At 43.0% G+C, this 18667-nt stretch overlaps 1 protein-coding gene and 1 non-coding gene across 4 annotated transcripts in view; both read right to left on the bottom strand.

The window, feature by feature from the left end:
- The window catches only part of Ankrd6 (ankyrin repeat domain 6), a 210953-nt gene that overhangs the window by 73547 nt on the left and 118739 nt on the right, over positions 1–18667 (bottom strand). The gene's annotated exons all lie outside the window — the stretch shown is intronic.
- LOC111815858 lies at positions 15798–15904 on the bottom strand. Its single transcript, XR_002820478.1, has one exon. It is a non-coding gene; the product is annotated as a U6 spliceosomal RNA (small nuclear RNA).

The raw sequence follows: 18667 nt of genomic DNA on the forward strand, positions 1-18667 counted from the left end.
GTTAGGATAGATATATAGTTACATTCTCTTAATGAATAGAATGATTTGTTCTAATGGTGTTTGTAAATAGGATGTCAAGTCCGCATCTTGTACAGCAATTAACCACTAAGAAGAATATATGTAGTGTGTTAATTATTGAAACTGTCCTACTGATTTGATTTGAAACTGTCTCATTGCTATTTGTTTATCAATAAAATTATGGCAAAAAAAGAAACATAAAAAAAATAAAAAATAAAAATTGGCAAATCCAAAAAAAAAGAAGGTGCTAGAGGATGTATACAATTTTGTTAGGTAAAACTGGGGGAAGACAGGTATAGGTAACAACAAGAACAAGACAAAGAGGTCTGAAAGAACATGGGGTGAGTAGGAGAGAGACGCAAACAAGGGACAACTGGAGCTGGAGCTTATCGCATGTGGGCAATGACCAGAGATGATGAAATCAGGGAGCAGATAGGCTGTGGAAAATTTTCACATCGTGCCAAAAGATTGCACTGTATTGTGATAGGCAGCCCTGGAAACTGGTAAGTGGAAGAGAGACTACTCATATTGTTGCTCTACTGTACTTAGAACACAGGCACACAGTGCAGAAATAAATTATGATTGTGGATTTATGTAACACTCAAGATGGTATGTACATGACTTCCTCTTTCTCTATTCTTCCCTTTGTTTCTTTTTTCTTTTCATTTCAATAGACTATTTTCTAGAGAAGATATATATATAGAGAGAGAGAGTACAGAGTTCCCAAATAACCCCTCACCCTTCCTCATTCCCACTTCCCGTCAGTAATAACTTGCATTAATGTAGTACATTCACTTTCACTGATGAGTTGATATTGATACCGCCACCACCACCTCCTCTTCCTCCTCCTCCTCCTTTTTCTTCTTTTTGTAAAAAGTCTACAGTTTATATTAGGTTTCTTCTGTTTTGTACAGTTCTATGGATTTTGACAAATGCACAGTACTTGCATCTGCCATTAAAGTACCACACAGACTAGTTTCACTGCCCTAAAATCCTCTGTGGCCCAACTATTCATCTATTCCATTACCTCCCAAGCCCTAATCTACTTATGGTCTTCATACTTACACCTTTTCCCTAAGGTCATATAGCTGCAATCATACAGCACTGTGGCCCTTTCAGATTGGCTATATTTAGCAATGTATAATTAAGTTCACTGTCTTTTTGTGGTTTAATAGCTCACTTTTTAGAGGGGAATGATAGTCCATTATGTGGACATACCACAGTTTGTTTTTCCATTACTCTACTGAAGGGCATTTGGGTAGCTTCCAAGTTTTAACAACTATGCATAAAGCTCTTATAAGCACCGGTGCCCAAGTATTTGTATGGATATGTTTTTATCTCATTTGGGTAAATACTAAGGAGTACAGTGGTTGGATCGTACCACAAAACAGTGTTCAACTTTCTAAGAAACTGCTGCACTATCAAATGCAATGCTAACCTTTGGTTCTTACGTGATACAATTCCTTTCTTGCACTGGGTACTGCTGCCATCTCTCCCTCATCAATCTTAGTTTCTGTGACTAACTGTATCCTCTGCTATCATCCTTTAGATAGCCTGTCTTCTCACCAGAGCGCTTTTACACTAGTACGCTGTGTTGCAGGTCCCAAAGATTCTATTATGTTTTCTGCCTATTTTCCTCCCAGATCTCCCCCTCCCTTCTACCCACACCCTTTCTTGCTGCCTAGATACAGATTTCTCTCAATCTACTTCTTTAGACTCATTCACTTTTTCTGAAGCTCATATTTAAACACTGCCACCTAACAGATATTTTATTTGTATGTTCCTGTCTCAGTTATTTTTTTCATTGCTGGGACAAAATACCCAACCCCCAAAGTTAAAAGAGCAAAGATTTATTATAACAAAAGCAATGATGGGGGAGGGGAGGAAGACAAAGGAGAGGGAAGACAGGGATACAAGCATCTTTCTGTCCTTTATATTGTACTTCATCTACTAGAATTAGGGCAGTGCCAATCCACTCAGCAGGTTGATCCAGCAATCACCCTCCCTCAATATCAGCATTGCACACGGTAGATTCAGCAATCTCTGAAAATTCTTCCTCCCATGACTGAATGATACCTAGACACAAATGGTACCATTTCTCCACCAACACATTCACAACCAAATCATCATCCTTCTTTCCAAACCTATGTGTTTTCCTGTTTCCTCCTTGGTGGGCAGCTCTTCTTTCATCTAGGAAGCATTTCTTTACCCTAGAACATTCCCCATTTCCTCCTCTTCCCCTTTCTCCAGTCACATTTGACAAATCACTATATCCTCCTGATTTGAGCCAGTAAGGCATGGAGATTAAAAATACCAGCTTTGAAATGAGAGTGCAAGGGCTCAAATTCTAGCTCTGCCACTCCCTTTTGCAAATTTCAGCTGAAACCAACAGAGGACAGAAGAGGCAGGGAAAAAACTCTTCACTGGAGATGGCCCCCCTGACGTCTAGGTTTCAAACTTTTTACTTCCAGAATCGTGAAGAAATAATTTTATGTTGTTTTAAGTCATGCAGTTCATGGTAACTGATTACATTAGCCACAGGAAACCAATCCTAATGCCTTACACATAATGGAAGCTCAATAACTATCAGTTACTATCTCAGTCACTTAAGATCACAGGCAGTATTTCCTTTCTGAAGTCACTCACACAGCCCTACACTTTCACGACAAGAGTCAGCGCTGTACTTTGTCACTTCAACAGGGCAGATGAAGCTCTGGGCGTATGTAGTTTGGGCTCCATGCTCCTTCATATTTTTTTTGTTTTTTTTTTTTAATTTTTTTATTTATTTGTGTGTGTGGGTGGGGGGCCAGCTCAGCCCACCAGGGGGCGGCCCTGGCTGGCATGTGGTGCTGGGGGATTGAACCGAGGTCCCTTTGCTTTGCTAAGCTCATTCTAAGTAGGTGCTTTAGACCACTGAGCCATCTCACCAGCCGCCTTCATATGTTTTTATATTCCCACATGCATACATTCTTACTCATTCCTTGGGGAAGCTAAGAGTACTGTAGAAAGCACTTGATACCAGGATGATGCCAGCAGGAGAAACAGCTTGTGGTGACGAGGGTGGAGAGAACACCCTGACAGCCGACTCCAACTAAGTGCCCAGCAGTCCACCTACAGGAAACATGGCTAACTGAAGCAGATCCAGGTTCGTTGTCACTTTCCAATCCTGTTCCACAGCATAAAGGAAACCAGGCAGCTACTCCGCCTGCCAGGAACTAAGTGCTGGAATGTGACCTTTCAGACCTGCTCCCAAATGCAGTGAAGGGACTGAAAGGAGTGTCTGTGACTGACAGGAGTGTCTGCGCAGAAGTAAATTCCAACTGTGTTCTGCTGCTCTCCTTTTCTAACAGCATTCTTCTGTGGCATCTCCCAGAAGACAGAGATGGCCAAGCCAGCAAGCCCACGACCCTTAGAGAGCCCATTTCACGCCCCTGGACATGCCCTGGCTTCTGCTTGCCCGCATGTGCTACGTGAGCCCCCAAAAATGGTTGCTTCTAATTCTCCTGAGCATCATTTCTATTTAAAGGGCTCCCTCTTCTTCACTCTCCCTGCTACTGAAATATTCGTTGGTGTCCATGTGACACCAGAGACTGCAGACACTGTGACATATACTGCTCCTCCTTCCTGATCCCGTTTCCCCTAAACCACATGACTTCCTCTAACACCTCTAAAAGCTATGCCTGTCAGCAAGTATGCCCGGGTCAGATGTGACTTTATGCTAATATTGTCCATCTCCTAGAAGAACAGACATCATGGTCTGGAAATGCCAGTAGCACCCCATCAATTCCCTGCACGCCACTGCTGTAGAACAATTAAGGTGCTCCTCCTTAATTCTGTCAAGTCTGGCTGAGGCGGGGGTGGTAGAAGCAAAGGGACAAGAGGGTCTGTCTAGGCAAGTCACCCACAGAGTGTAATTCATGACCTGCCGCAGATTACATAATTAACTTCCTTGGGCCTTAGTGTCCTCATCTGTAAAATGGGGTTAAACAACAGTAGCTACTGACACCACAGGCTAGCTAAGAGGACTAGCCAAGGAAGTAGGCAGTAAGTACTTAGCCCAGTGCTTAGCATAGAGCAGTGGTGGCAAACCCAAGGCATGCCCACCACAGCAGGCTATTTGCATCACTGAAAGCTCTAAAAGGGTCCCCATAACTGGCACAGAGAAAACATCTAGTAAATAGGTGTATTTTTACATGAAGACAACAGGAATCCAACTCCTCCAGCTAGATTCCCAGGCCCTTCCCAACATGCAAGCCTTCTTAGATCTCTTATACCAACAGCTTACTTTAGCTCCCAGGCTACCCCAGGGAGACTGCTCTGCTGGCCTTACTCGGCACTTGGTGTTTGGGTTCAGAGCCCTCTGCCCATCCTGAGTCCTTGCAGTGGAAGGACAACAGGACTCAAACACAGCTAATTGTCAGGGAGGAGCTGGGACTCTTACTCTCAGGTCATCAGCCCTGGATGATCAGACCCATGATGCACAGTGTACAGCTCAGGAAGGTACGATCTCAGCTGGTAGTCTCCAACACCCAGGAAAAAGAAGGCCCCAGCTCAGCAGAGAGCAGCCTTCAAGACACTGTCCTGCCTGAAGTCAGTTCACCCCCATGTTGAGCATCTCCCCAACTCTGGTTAGTTCTAGTTATTTCCTAGCTCAGGCTTTCTTCCAGATGAGTATCAGCCAAGTGTTGAGTTTTGGCTGTAGATTAACAATGGGCAAATCTGGTACACTATTCTTTAGCCAACAATTATATCATGTGACAAAATACTCTAAGTTATCATTATTAAGCATTCTGAATTATTTAAAATTAAAATTCTGCCTCATTTTTACAAGGAGAAGGTAGTAGGAACAGAAATTACACTGACCTTAAATTGCTTATTATATGCCTAAAATTAGTGCCAGAGATATTCATCCCCAAGAGTATTAGACAATCTTAAAATTGTCATTTCTCTCAGGATAATGACATTATTATGGTCAAATTATTTCTACAACAAAAATATAATTAGTAGAGCTTCAGCTCTCATCAAGACAACCTGAAAGAATTTCAAAGCCCTTCTGTCTCATATTTGTGGGTTACCCCTGCCTGGTCTTTCTTCTAATCTTTTTCTCATAGTGAGACGCTTTGTTTTTTCTCTGTGGAGAAACTCAGAATCCACTGCGATGGATGGCGGTCCTTCTGCCCTGGCGCTCACCTCTTCCCTGCCCTCATGATCTGTAGAGCCACCTGTGATGAGCCCACGAGCCCATGAGCTCGCTCCTGGGGGATACTCCAGGGCTGACAGTCCTTCTCCTGAGGGATTCTCCCAGGTCCTGGTCAGGACAGGGCTGCACACACTACAGCTTCAGGCATCAAATGACCAGTTGTTGGAGAAAGGAGGAGACCAAGAACAACACCTTATTTAGCTCATGACCATAAAAAATTAGATTTAAAAAAAAATTTTAATGTATCCTGGCATAGTGCATAGTGCAGACATAGTGCATGTCTATAATCCCAGCTTCTTGGGAGGCTGAGGCAGGAAGACCACAAATTGGGCAACTCAACAAGACCTTGTGTCAAAACTTTACAAGGAGTGCAGCTGCAGCTCAACAGCAGAATGCTTATGCATGCTTAGCATGCACAAGACCCTGGGTTCAAACCAAACCAAAATAAAGCAATAAAAATAAAACCTTGAATACATTCCGATGATACAGATATGTAAACATAAGCATTACTATGTAAATCGTGCCTTCTGGTCTTTACATGAGCTTATGTGTAACACTCAGTTGTAACAGTGATCACCGCCGGATGCTCTTACCGGCAGAACAAAGCTCCAAAGGAAAAAGCTCCTTCACGCCAGCCTGCCAGAGCCCGGCCACAGGCACCTCCTCACTTTACTTCTTTGCTTTGAAGACTCAAGAGCTCTCTAGCAAGTCTAGTTAAGCACAGAGATACCACACGATCCAGCCACCGAACTCCTAGGCATATAATCTAAGCAAACTGGACACATGACTACACAAAACACACACACAAACATTCCCAGCAGCATTATTCCTAGCAGCCATTTAAGCAGAAACTTAAATGTTCATCAACTACTGTATAAATTACACGCAGCAGAGTGACAGAATGCATATAATTCAGCCAAATAAAGATGTGAACTATGATACATGCTGTAACACAGATAGACCTTGAAAACACCAAGCTCAGCACAAGCCAGACAGAAAAGGTCCCACACTGTATACGTCTTCTTACACACAGTCTTCAGAACAGGCAAATCCAGCGACAGAAAGTAGGTTAGTGGCTCAAAGGGGATGTGGGGTAGAAGAATATAGAATAACTGCTGGTACGTAAGGGATTTTTTTTCAGGCTGATAAAAGTGTTCTGGAATCTGTAATGGTGACTGATGCCTCTGTGACTATACTACTGATACACAGTGAACAGTAAAATCAGACAGGTTTAACTCTAATCTGTGACCTGCTCTCTGCTGTGGGAGTCACTTAAGCCCTCTACCCCTCAGTTTCTTTCTCTGCAAAATGGGAAAGGTAATAAAAGAATTATTATTGTGGCTATTGTGAGATCCAGAAAAGCAAACGAAAGGGCACAGTGACAACAGCTAGTGGCCAATAATCCATTAAGATGATAGAAATAGCAGGAACTGACCCTCAGCCAATACTCCTTTTGACATTCCTGGGATATACTCAATGATTTTCATCAGATCCAATAAAAGACATAATTTTCCATGTCATATTATGTAAGGAGTTAAATCAGTCAGGCTTGCCGTTCAGTGAAACAAGGAAAATCTTGCCATGGAGGAAGAAGTATTCACAAGCAGAGAAATAGCAGCTAAGGCGAGGAGGTGGCAAGAGCTGCTCCTAGAGCCCTGGCTCAGACTACCGGAGAACCAGCAGGGCAGGCTGCCTCCCTGTGACAGCCCCAGAGGCCTGGGGCCAGACTGCACTGCATGGTTTCCCACCTCCTTGCTGCCTTCCACACCAGGGCTGTGGGCCACAGGGAAGGCAACACCCACCACCATGCCTCCCCACCACTCCACAGGGCAGCCAGTGCCCATTGTGAAGGCAGGACAAGGGGCGAGGGTGGAGGTTTCTGCCTACGTGGCCCAACTCCTGCCAGACCAACCAGTGCCTCCTCCAGGTACCTCAGCAGGCTGCTGGGACACTGTATATATAGGGCCCCAAGTGACAGAGGTAACAGATCTCTCTACCCATTTTCCTACCAGCAGTACTTCAGGGGTGGCAGTTCAACACTGACCCTCTACCAAAGACAGGAGAAAGGCTGCCTGCAGGGCACATCACAGAGATTGCTTACACCCCTAGCTGGGGTAGCCTACTGTGTCTGGTCATCCTTTCCAGACACAGTAAGAAGCCCCAGGTGGCAGGGATTTCCCTCCATCCTTCTCATTTGACTTTTTTTTTTTTTTCAAAGCATAACCAGGCCTGAGGAGATAGCTCGGTGGGCTAAGAGCCTGGCTGGCAAGCACAAGAACTCGAGTTTGATCCCTGGTACCAAATGCCGTGCTGGCCCCAAAACTGGGCATGGTGGTGCACACCTGTAATCCCAGCGTTGGGGAGGCTGAGACAGGAAGATCACTAGGAGTCTGAACTACATAGTAAGGCCATGTATCTAATCAATAATTTTTTTTAAAATCATAACCAACAACAGCACTCACTCCTTTCTTCCTTCCTTCCTTCCTTCCTTCCTTCCTTCCTTCCTTCCTTCCTTCCTTCCTTCGTTTTCTTTGTAGTAGGGATCTAACTTAGGACCTTGTAACTGCCAGGCAGGCACTAATGCTGCTAAGCTATCCCTCCGGCCCTTGACTTCTTTTTCTAAATGTGGATTGCTGAAATTTTTAAGCATCATCACAATGCCTTCAGCTTTTTATAAAAATGTTAAAAATGTCATCATTATTTGTTCTATTCCTTTTTTAGAAATCATGTGTAGTAATGGGTCACTTATTGGTGAGAACACACTCTGAGAACAGTGCTGCCAGTGATTTCTTCAGTGTGTGCACATCACAGAGATTGCTTACACCCCTAGCTGGGGTAGCCTCCCATGCACCCAAGCTACAGGACACAGCCCAGCACCGCTAAGCTCCAGACCTGAAGAGCACGTTTCTGTACTGAATACTACAGCGAAGTATTCCTCTGGCCTCAGAACTGAAGTTTCATGGAGAACTCTTGTTTCAGGCACCTTGTGGGCAAGACGTCACAATTTTCTTGATTCTACTACCTCTTTAGCCACTGCTACTACGAACAATGACCACTAGAACTATCCAGACTCCCACATGGGTGTAACTTCTCTGACACGGAGGAGACTTCCACAGGAACCCAACATGGCACTGAGGTGTGGAGGGGGAGTTTATCCAGGTGGAACCACCCTGAGACCTGTGATAAGACATTAGTCCCAGAATAGTAAACTAAGTTCAGGGAACTTCCGGGGCCATTAGAAGCAGCCTCTTCTCTTTCCTCCCAGAGACCCTACACAGATCTCACAGAGGCAGCTACCTCCGAAGATGATGCTTCCCCATCTCAGAAGGCTTCCAGCCCAGCTGTTCTGGGTCACAGGTCAGAGCAGCCTACAGAGGAAGGAGATTCTGCTCGCACAAGGAACAAGTCCTAAAAAAAAAAGGAACAAGTCCTTCACACTGAAGGACTTTCGGGACCCAATGTCACATACCAACAGGAGGGGGGAAGAGGTGAGTAGAGGAGGGTAAAGGGGTGAATGCCAGTGTAGGCTGGTAGAAATTCATCTACAAGGGGCACCCTCTTTTGTGCCTTGGGATTTGGTATCCAGGCATAGACACATGGAGCTGGTCTTCATCAGGATGGCTCCTAATGAAACACGACACAATAATCAAATGTAAATTAAACAGAGATGCTGGAACTGCCCTGGAAAAATAATGAGGAAAAGGTCAAAAGGCTCAAAGGTGGGCATAGGAGGGAGATTTATTATGAGTCGTCATCATCACGAGAAGCTCTTACCTGACTGTGATCCCAAATGGGCAGAGAGATCGCAAAGTATGCTAGTGAGGGGCCTGGTGCCACGCAGAAGCCCGCTGGTTCTGTTATGTGTTCAGCTCACAGTTGAACAGCCTGCTGTAGTATTGGGGATTGGAATTAATAGAGGATGAGGATTCCAAAATAGCAGAGTGGATAGTGACAATTAACCATCACTGGCTAAATGGCTGTAGAATTGTAAAAGTGACAGCAAGGCCAGTGTCAGTCAGGATGCTCTGACAATTTAGAATTGTATCAGTGGCTAACTGGGCAAGATGGATGGACAGATGACTAGAGTGTTACCTGACCTGTACAAAACATAGCAAGCAAGGTGGAGAGCTGATGTCTGCTGTGACTCATAGGCTCCAAGTCTACAGAGGAGCTAGGCCTCCTTGAGAAAGGACCCTGTGATAGTCACACAGTAAAGATTTCATTTGCCCTTATACAAAATGGACTTGCTACCAGTGGATTATGGGCTATGGGGACCGGGGAAAGTGGAATAAGACCTTTCAAACACTGCTGGATATGGGGCCCAGTGACTCACACTACAGGACCTAAAATGGCGGCTCGTCAGTCAGAATGGGGAATTATGGGATCCAGGCGTAAAAGGAGCTGTGGCCAAACGTGTCTCCCAGCAGGCCTAGCAGCTCTAGCAGGACCACAGAGTACACGTGGCTGTTTTTCTAGTCCCTGAGTATATGATTCGGACAGATACACTTTAGAAACTAGCAAACACAATGGTTTTGTGGGTAAGGAATCAGGACACTACACAGAGAAGAAAGAACTATAGACCTTGTTTTTCTGTCCGTAGATCAAAACCCAGCCTTCTGTCTCTGGAACAACAGTCGGCAGCCATTTATTATTCCAAAGTGTACTACGTCCCGGTACAAGGCAGCATAAAGGAACATCCAAACCACAGTTGCCTTTAGCCATGTCTGACATCCCTTGCATTTCTGTGATATTTAATGACCTAGATTCTGTCCAATATCAGCCAGACAATGTAAAACATCAAAAACACCCCAAGAACAAATAGACATTCAGAAATTTTAAATCGAGCTGTTAAAAGTTTCTCACTTGGGCAAATAAAATCCCACTCTCCCCACAAAGTTACATCCTTTTTAATAAAAATAGAAGTTTCTTAGGCAATCAGGAAGGAAAAGTGCCACCTATTTCTGAAATGGAAATTAAAAGGCTATAATTAGGAACACCTTCGTGCTAATTTTTGCCTTCACAAGAGTAGGTTGTAGACTGTAGTGACTTAGCACTGAATTGCTTATGTGGGTGATCTCAAATAATTTCAAGGTTCAGAGCTGATCCAATTTTATTGTCAGAGACAATAAAATTCTTGAGGTTGAAGAACCCTGTCCTACTTTTATTTACCCTCTACTGGCCTCCTGTGCTTTGCACAGAGTAAATATTTATTAAAGAGTTGCACAAGCCTTTTTTGTTTGGCTTGGTTTTTTGTTTTTTAGACACAAGATCTTGCGATGTAGTTTTGACAGCCCTTGAATTCATTGTATAGCCCAGGGTGGCCTCAAACTCTTATGGTGACCCATTCCTGTCTCAGCTCCCACATGCTGGTATTACAGATGTGCACCACCATACTCTCAAGAACCATCCCTGTGTGACTAAAAAACCTCTAGAGAGGGGGTACCAAGCACAGATTTTTGATAACGTTAAAGAAGATTTGGCGTCCTATACTATCTACGTCTACACCTTGGGCTATGCCAATTTCTATCACTAGCACAAGCTCAATAAGACAGAACACTCACACCACAAGTTTCAAGAAGCAGGTTTATTATGTATAGAGAGGCAACAATGGACAACGGAAGCCAAGAGTTGAAGACAAGCTAGTTCCTGGAGGCTTAGGAAGCCTGCTCAGGGTGAACAGAGTGCCTTAGCTGTGCACGTGCTACTTGTACGACCTAAGGAACCCAGGAAAGCAGCCCACCCTGAGCTTATTCCCTGGAGGAATGGGACACCACTAGGCTGGAGTGATGAAAGACACCGCTTCTCGCTGGGAGAGGAAGCATGCCAAGGCTATTCTCACCAGTCTTGCTTTCTCAGGATGCGCATTCCTAGTTTGTTCTGTGAATGTTCCTGAGAACTCATATGAGGTCAGTGCCAAGCCACAGTCCTGCAGCACACAGCATCAGCTTAGACGACAGCAGTCTTGTCCCACTCACCCCTCAAAAAGAGCCAGACTCTAATCAAGCTTTTAGGACATCCAATCATCAATTTATAGAAAGTTCAAGGGACAGGACCATGTGATGTGATAATAGGGGATATTTGTTCCTATCCTGGCTTTTTATTGCTAGCCTATTGCAAGTTTTACAATTATATTTGTAAACATAATAAAAATACATCAGGAGAAAAAATTACACCCAACACAAGGCCTAATTTTTATGCATGAATTCCAAACACAAAAGTATATTCCAATATATGTAATTAGAAAAAATAAGAAAGACATTATTCACTGAAAATGTGCAACAGGCCGTTAACAAAGGTGCCGACACACAAGTTTGTGCCCCTCTGCATGTGCAACTAAGCAGGTTATAATAAAGTAGTGGTTCCTCAAACTAAATGCTTACACAAACGCTGTGAAGGGAGACCACATTTATCACTATTCAAAAATTTTAATGTGGAAAATTAAACTTGCTCCCTGCACTAAATTGGACTAAACACAACACAACTCTTCTGAGAGAAGAGTTACACAACTTCTCTCAGTGTTTACTTTAATAACAACCATCATAAAGAAAACAATCACACAGGTGTGTGCTTACGGAATAAAGAATAGGTTTTAAAAATCATATCTTGAGCTTGCTAACATAATGTTGTATTTAAAATAACTGATATCCCATTTTCAAATTTTACCTTCAATCTAGCCAACTCTGGTAGTCAGTTCTAATAATTTGCCTGGTAATAGGTCAAATTATCCTTTCTGCAACATGAGTGAACTTGGAGGGCATTATACCAAGTGAAAGGTACCAGTCACAAAAAAGAAACACTATATGGTTTCACTTATGTCAGGTATTTAAAGCAGTCAAAATCAGACACAGAATGTGAAAATGGTGGTTGTTGGGAGTTGGGGAGAAATATAGGGAAATAAAGTAAAACAAAGAGGGGCCGGGGAGATGGCTCAGTAGAATAAGAGCTTGCCTGACAAGTGCAAGGCCTGAGTTCAATCTCCCAATCTCCAAAAAAAAAAAAAAAAAAAAAAAAAATCCTAAAGTAAAACAGGTACAGAAATTCCAATTTACAAGACGAAAAGTTGCAAAGATGGATGGTTGTACACATTCCAAGTGAATTTGATACCACTGAACTCTAATATACTTTAATCGTTTATGTATTTATTATTTATTTATTTGCTACAGGGTCTCACTATGCAGCTCGGACTCTTAGTGATCCTCCTGTTTCAGTCTCCCCAGCACTGGGATTATAGGCATGCACCACTATACTGGTTTAAGGGTGGCTTGGCACATGCGTTATCAGGGATCCAACTCGGCACCCTGCACTTGCCAGCCAGGTGCTTAGACCGCTGAGCTATCTCCCCAGCCCTCTAATACACTTTAAAAGGGTGACTGAAGATGTTAAATTTTATGTTAAGTGTATTTTGCCACAATAACAAATATTTTAAGAGCAGTATGTATTGAAGTCAAAAGCAGCTACTGCATTTGTGATTAAACCCTAAATAAAATAAAAGTTTCAAAAAAAAGAAAAAAATTTCAGTCAGTGACAGAAAAGGATTTATTTATTTATTTATTTATTTTTGGTGGAATGGGGGATTGAACTCAGGCCCTTGTGCTTGCCAGGGAAGCACTTATTGTACTGAGCCATCTCCCCAGCCCTGGAAAAGGATTTCTAGTTCCATGAATTTTCTCAAATAAGGGCAGGGAGATAGCTCATTAGAATAAGTGCTTGCCTGACAAGCACGCGTGCACACACCACTGAAATGCCACATAGACAAATTCACATTTTTAGAAAGTTAGAACCAACTAGCCTTTTATCTGCTTATTTTTTACAGTGCTAGGGACTGAATCTGGGCCCTTGGAGGTGGTAGGTAAGTATACAGTTATTGAACTATACTCCTACACCGCAGCTGGCTTTTTATCTTGAATACTATGAGTTTCGATGTTTGACAGCATTTCCTTAATAACCACCACAACACAGCAGGCAATAATTACTTTTGCCTATTGGCTTTCTCTCAGAGAATAATCTCAAATTTAACAATTAGCCTTTGTGTAAATTTATAACTTTTACTATCTAACCAAGCCTCTTGTTTAATTCTGTTGACATTTGTTCACAGTAAGATATTCTTGAGGAAAGAAGCAGTATGCCGACTTTCATCCCGGCACAAGCCTCTTCAGCCATCTAATTACGTGCACTCATTGTGCTGAGCCACTAGAACGTCCCAAAACACACCAGTCACAGCCGCTCACACGTGCTGGCAGAGCTCATGTGCACGGACGCTGCAGCAATGTCAAATTTCTTGGTTTCCAAACATTCCCTCTCAATATCTATACTTGTCACAACAGCCCTGGACCACACTTTTAGCATCACTGCTTTAAAAGACAAACAACTATATTTCTTCAAGTATGACAGGGGGAAAAAAAAGAGCTGGAAAAGAAACTTCAAGATTAAAAGCAATTTAAGACACCAGTGCTGTGGACGATCTTCCTGAATCTTAATTAAAATAAATGAAATTTTATGTGAAAAATTAAATAATTTAGCGTGGTGGTTTTAATTTTGGAGTATGCCATGAAGACTGCATTTAGACGCCATCTCAAGCAGTCAAGGATGACACGGCACGTTGTCTGGGACTTGCTACAGTTGAACTATGGAAGACACACTGCAGACAAACACCCCCAGCCATCTTCTAATCACTGCTGAAGCTCGGAGGATTGATAACTAAGCTTTATTACACTGCTATTGCTACTTTTGTATATGTGTTTGAAAATTTTTTAAATAAGAGATTTTTAAAAAAATTTTATTTATTTGTGTGTGTGTGTGTGTGCGTGGCCAGCTCAGTCCACCAGGGGGCGGGGCTGGCTGGCATGTGGTGCTGGGGGATTGAACTGTGGTCCCTGTGCTTTGCTAAGCTTGTTCTAAGTAGGTGCTTTAGACCACTGAGCCATCCCACCAGCCCCTAAATAAGAGATTTTTAAATGGCTGAAAAAAATACCCAGGGACAACAACTACTAGGAATAATCTGTATTGTATTACTGACCTGTAGACTTTTTGTCTGTAGAACACATAAAACAGTGTTCTCCAACTTTTTTTTTGCCACCAAGGCCCAGTTTTGGGGAAAACACTGTTTCTGTGGACTGGGGGTGGCTTGCTTCTCAGCCCCACCTCAAACATCAGGCAATAGGTTCTCATAAGCAGCGCACACCCTAGACCCCCGCACAGCGGTTCATGGTAGGTGTGGTCCTTCCTATGGGAAGCTGCGGCCACCGCTGACCTGATGGGAGGCAGAGCTCAGGTGGTGCTGCCAGCCACGATCGGCAGCTATAAATACAGTGAAGCTGCATTAGCTCCCTCTCCACTCACCCCCTGCTGTGTTCCTAACCTGCCACAGTAAGGGTCCATCTGTGGCCCATGTGGTGGGGACCCTTGATATAAATGTTCAGAACAGACAAATTCATAAAAATGCAAAGTAGATCAGTGATTGCTAAGGGCTGGAAGCAAAGGGGACAATGAGATGTATTGCTTATGGGTATAAAGTGTCTTTTGGGGGGAGACAAAAATGCTCTAAAATTAGATAGCAGTGATGACTGCAAAACTGCAGACACACCTAAAAGCAAGGCAGAGTCTACTTTTTAAGTGAGCAAATTTTACGATGTGAAGTATATCTTAATGAAGCTATTATTTTTAAGGTGCTCTACATACACATGTATTTAAGTATATGAGTAGGTACACGCACAATGAATGTTAGAGATCGGCATAGCTTCACATTTATTTAGTGTTACTTTTTACAATCCAAAAATATTAATATATTTGAGGGCATAGTGGAATACCACATAAGATTTAAACTTAAAACTCTATCGAGGGGCTAGTGAGATAGCTCAGCAGTCTAAAGCGCCTGCTTAGGCAAGCTTAGGCAGTCGCAGGGGACCATGGTTCTATCCCCAGCACCACATGCTGCGCCACCCCCTCTCTCAGGGTGGGCTGAGCAGGCCAAAAAAAAAAAAAAAAAACCTTCCACTGAACTAACAACATCAATTAATGTCCTACGGTCAGTAGCAGTTTGGGCTCTACTGAACCAGTTTAGCTTTAAAATATATCATATTTTACATATTACATACAATATGCAATATTTTCTATTTGTTATGGCCTCAAGAAGCTATAGAAGTCAAGCAGCATGCCTCTGTGTAAGAGCAGGAGCTCTGCTTTTCGTACTCTAACCACCTCTGTAGCACACAGCATAGTCTCATACGTACCATGGACCAAATACTAAAGAATGAAATGCTTTCATCGTACTATATTTGCAAAACAGTAAAACTGTCACGCTCTATGCTCTCTGCAGATCCCTGTTTTTAGCGGTAACACACACATTATGTACAAATCTTGCAGGCCACGGATAACGACAACGTCAGGGGTGGATGCGCAGAAAATCCACAACGAGGCTGGATTCAGGGTAGTATGCAATGTTTTCAATCTAGGTCTCTTACAGGATTTTCAAGGTATTCTGGCCAGGGTAGAAAATCTTATTGGTATTTTTATTACTTTATGTTACAAAAAAGGTCTAGAATATACTTTTTTGGTATAAAAATGTAGACATTTATTATGTAAAACTGTGGAACGCTTCACGAATTTGCGTGTCATCCTTGCGCAGGGGCCATGCTAATCTTCTCTGTATCGTTCCAATTTTAGTATATGTGCTGCCAAAGCAAGCACTAGAATATACTTTTTAATATTCTGTAGTCTCCCTCCCACATGCACAACCATGTATTTCAAATACACCCCTTCCCAAAGGATAGCTAAGACCACTGTACTATGAATTTCTATTAGTTTTGAGGTTTTTAAAATGTATTTTAGTACAAGGAGGGTCTCACTACACAGATCAGACTAGTGATCCTCCTGTTTTCAGCCTCCCAAATGCTGGGAATACAGGCATGTGCCACCATGCCCAGTCTCAGTCACCTTATCAGTGTGCCCTGGGGGTGGTGCCCACAGGGCATGTGGGGCTGACACAGCTTGTGGTGCTGGGGATCGAACTCCTGGTCCCTGTGCTTGCCTAAGCAGATGCTTCAGTCCACTGAACTATGTGGCCAGTCTCTTATTAGTTTTTTGTTTTGTTTTGTTTGTTTTTATTTATTTATTTGGGGGGGCAGGTCAGCCCACCAGGGGGCAGACTGGCTGGCATGTGGTGCTGAGGGATTGAACCGTGGTCCCTGTGCTTTGCTAAGCTTGTTCTAAGTAGGTGCTTTAGACCACTAAGCCATCTCACCAGCCCCTCTTATTAGTTTTTTGAAGGTAGCAGTTAATGCTAAAATTTTTTCTTTGACCAATTTTATGTGCAAGTATCTGTAATCTGAGCAACTACACTGAAGGAAGATATGACAACCACCGTGGAATAACAACTTTCATCTTGGTTTTTTATGTGTATCATTTCTAAGGTCTATTATTTTTATACACTCCTTAAAATGAATTTTAAAAACAAAAAAAATTAAAAAGACAAAAACAGGACCAGGGATATAGCTCAGTAGCATAAATGCCTGCCTGGCAAGCACAAGATTCTGAGTTTGATCCCTGGTACAGCAAAAATAAAAAATAAAAATAAAATAAATAAAAGGACAAAAACAATCTCAAGGTTTATAAAAAGGAAGAGTTAATGTTTTAATGTTCTATCAATCTTATATGCCTATATCGGGCAGTCTAAGCAACAAATTCAATGATCACAATATGCAATACAGCAACCATTTTTAGTTTCCTGTTCTTGTTTTGAAATTCTGTACCATTCTTATTGTTTCACGGTACTTTGTTTTTGTTAACACCTGCACAGGAAATACTTCAAAGAAAAAAAATACACCCTTCCCTATTGGAAATCCCCATCCCAGAGGTTCAGTCAATTTTCACTGCCTGAGATTCAGGCTATCTTCAGAAAGCCTAAACACGAGCAGAGTCCAGCTCCAATCAGCCCTATCCGACAGCTAATAATCCAGTCTCTCTACCCTCTCTCCTCCTCCTCTCCTCCCTCCCCTATTATCTAGCCGTCCTTCCCTTCATCATCTATCTACCCTCTTCCCCTACCTCGCCCCAGCCAGTTCTTGCTTTCCACCAACTTGGTTTTCACTCTTCAGTCCCTCACCCAACATACTGCCCTTAGAAGGCAGGCTCTGGCCTAACTCAGTGGCAGCACACTTGTCTAGCATGAGTCCCCCAGGTCAACACCCAGAACTGAAAAATGAGCTGGGGTGGGGGAAACTTTAGATTTACAGCCTAATAAATGTAGCTCTCTCTAACCATGTAACCTCAAAGCTAAAATCACCTGGGAACTTACATCATCTTCTTAAGCAGGTTCCGTTTTGCTAACCCACATTTGAGTTGTTTGTCAAAGGGCTTAAAGTGGTAGAGGCGGAGGCCCCAGGCTCCTCTGCAGGTGGCTAGAGAGCGAATCACAGGGCATCCTCCAAGAGCACATCCTGCCACTGTGAACCTGACAGCAACACAAACACCTTCTCCCCAGTGTTCCTGCACTGCGAGGGATGTAGCTCTCATGCCATGTTACAGAGGAGAAGAGCTCGGACATACACCCAGGACAGCCAGCCCCACCTGGAGCCAGGTGAAGCCTATCACCTCTGATGGAGCGTCATGCCTGAGCTTCGTTAGTAAAGGTCTTCACCCACTCCTCCTGACAACCCAGAGGGGAAGCCCACACTTCACAGGTGACGACACTTAACAGAAAGGTTTGACTATAGCCTCAGGATGTGAACTCAGAGAAACTGCTCAAAACCACTGTGGGATGCTACCTCCCTGGCTTCCAGAAGGAAGGCGGCTTTGCACATTAGGCTAATTTCTTTGATGCACTTTCAGGTAAATGCATTATAACTTGCATTTGCCCACCAGAGGATCCGTGGAGCAAGACTCTAAACTCCTGGTCATAGCTGCAGGGGTTGTACACATGTGCTACAATAAAAATATTGATAAATGAAGTTTTGTTACTTTTATGCATTATGTATTTTATATGCAGCCCAGGACGATTCCTCTTTGCTCAATACAGCCCGGAGAAGCTAAGTAGGATGACACACTGGCCACGGTGAGACACACCTAGTGGAAGTTTCTCATTCACTAGAGAAGTGTCCCACAGACATCATGGCCAGGTACAAGGCAGAATCCAGGCCAACAACCGTATGTGTACCACAGCCACAGTTACTGGTAAAACCAAAGGCACAAACTATTTTTGCTGTCATCTTTCCATGTGTGTTTTAATTTATTTATTTTTTTTTACTCCTGTCTCAGCTGTCAAAATATAGCATTGGGGTTAGGATAGATATATAGTTGCAGTCTCTTAATGAATAGAATGATTTGTTCTAATGGTGTTCGTAAATAGGATCACAAGTCCACTTCTTGTACAGCAATTAACCACTAAGAAGAATATATGCAGTGTGTTATTTGTTGAAACTGTACTTCCGATTTGATTTGAAACTGTCTCATTGC

Source organism: Octodon degus, unplaced genomic scaffold, assembly GCF_000260255.1.
Source record: "Octodon degus isolate 3935 unplaced genomic scaffold, OctDeg1.0 scaffold00022, whole genome shotgun sequence".
Taxonomy (NCBI): Eukaryota; Metazoa; Chordata; class Mammalia; order Rodentia; family Octodontidae; genus Octodon; species Octodon degus.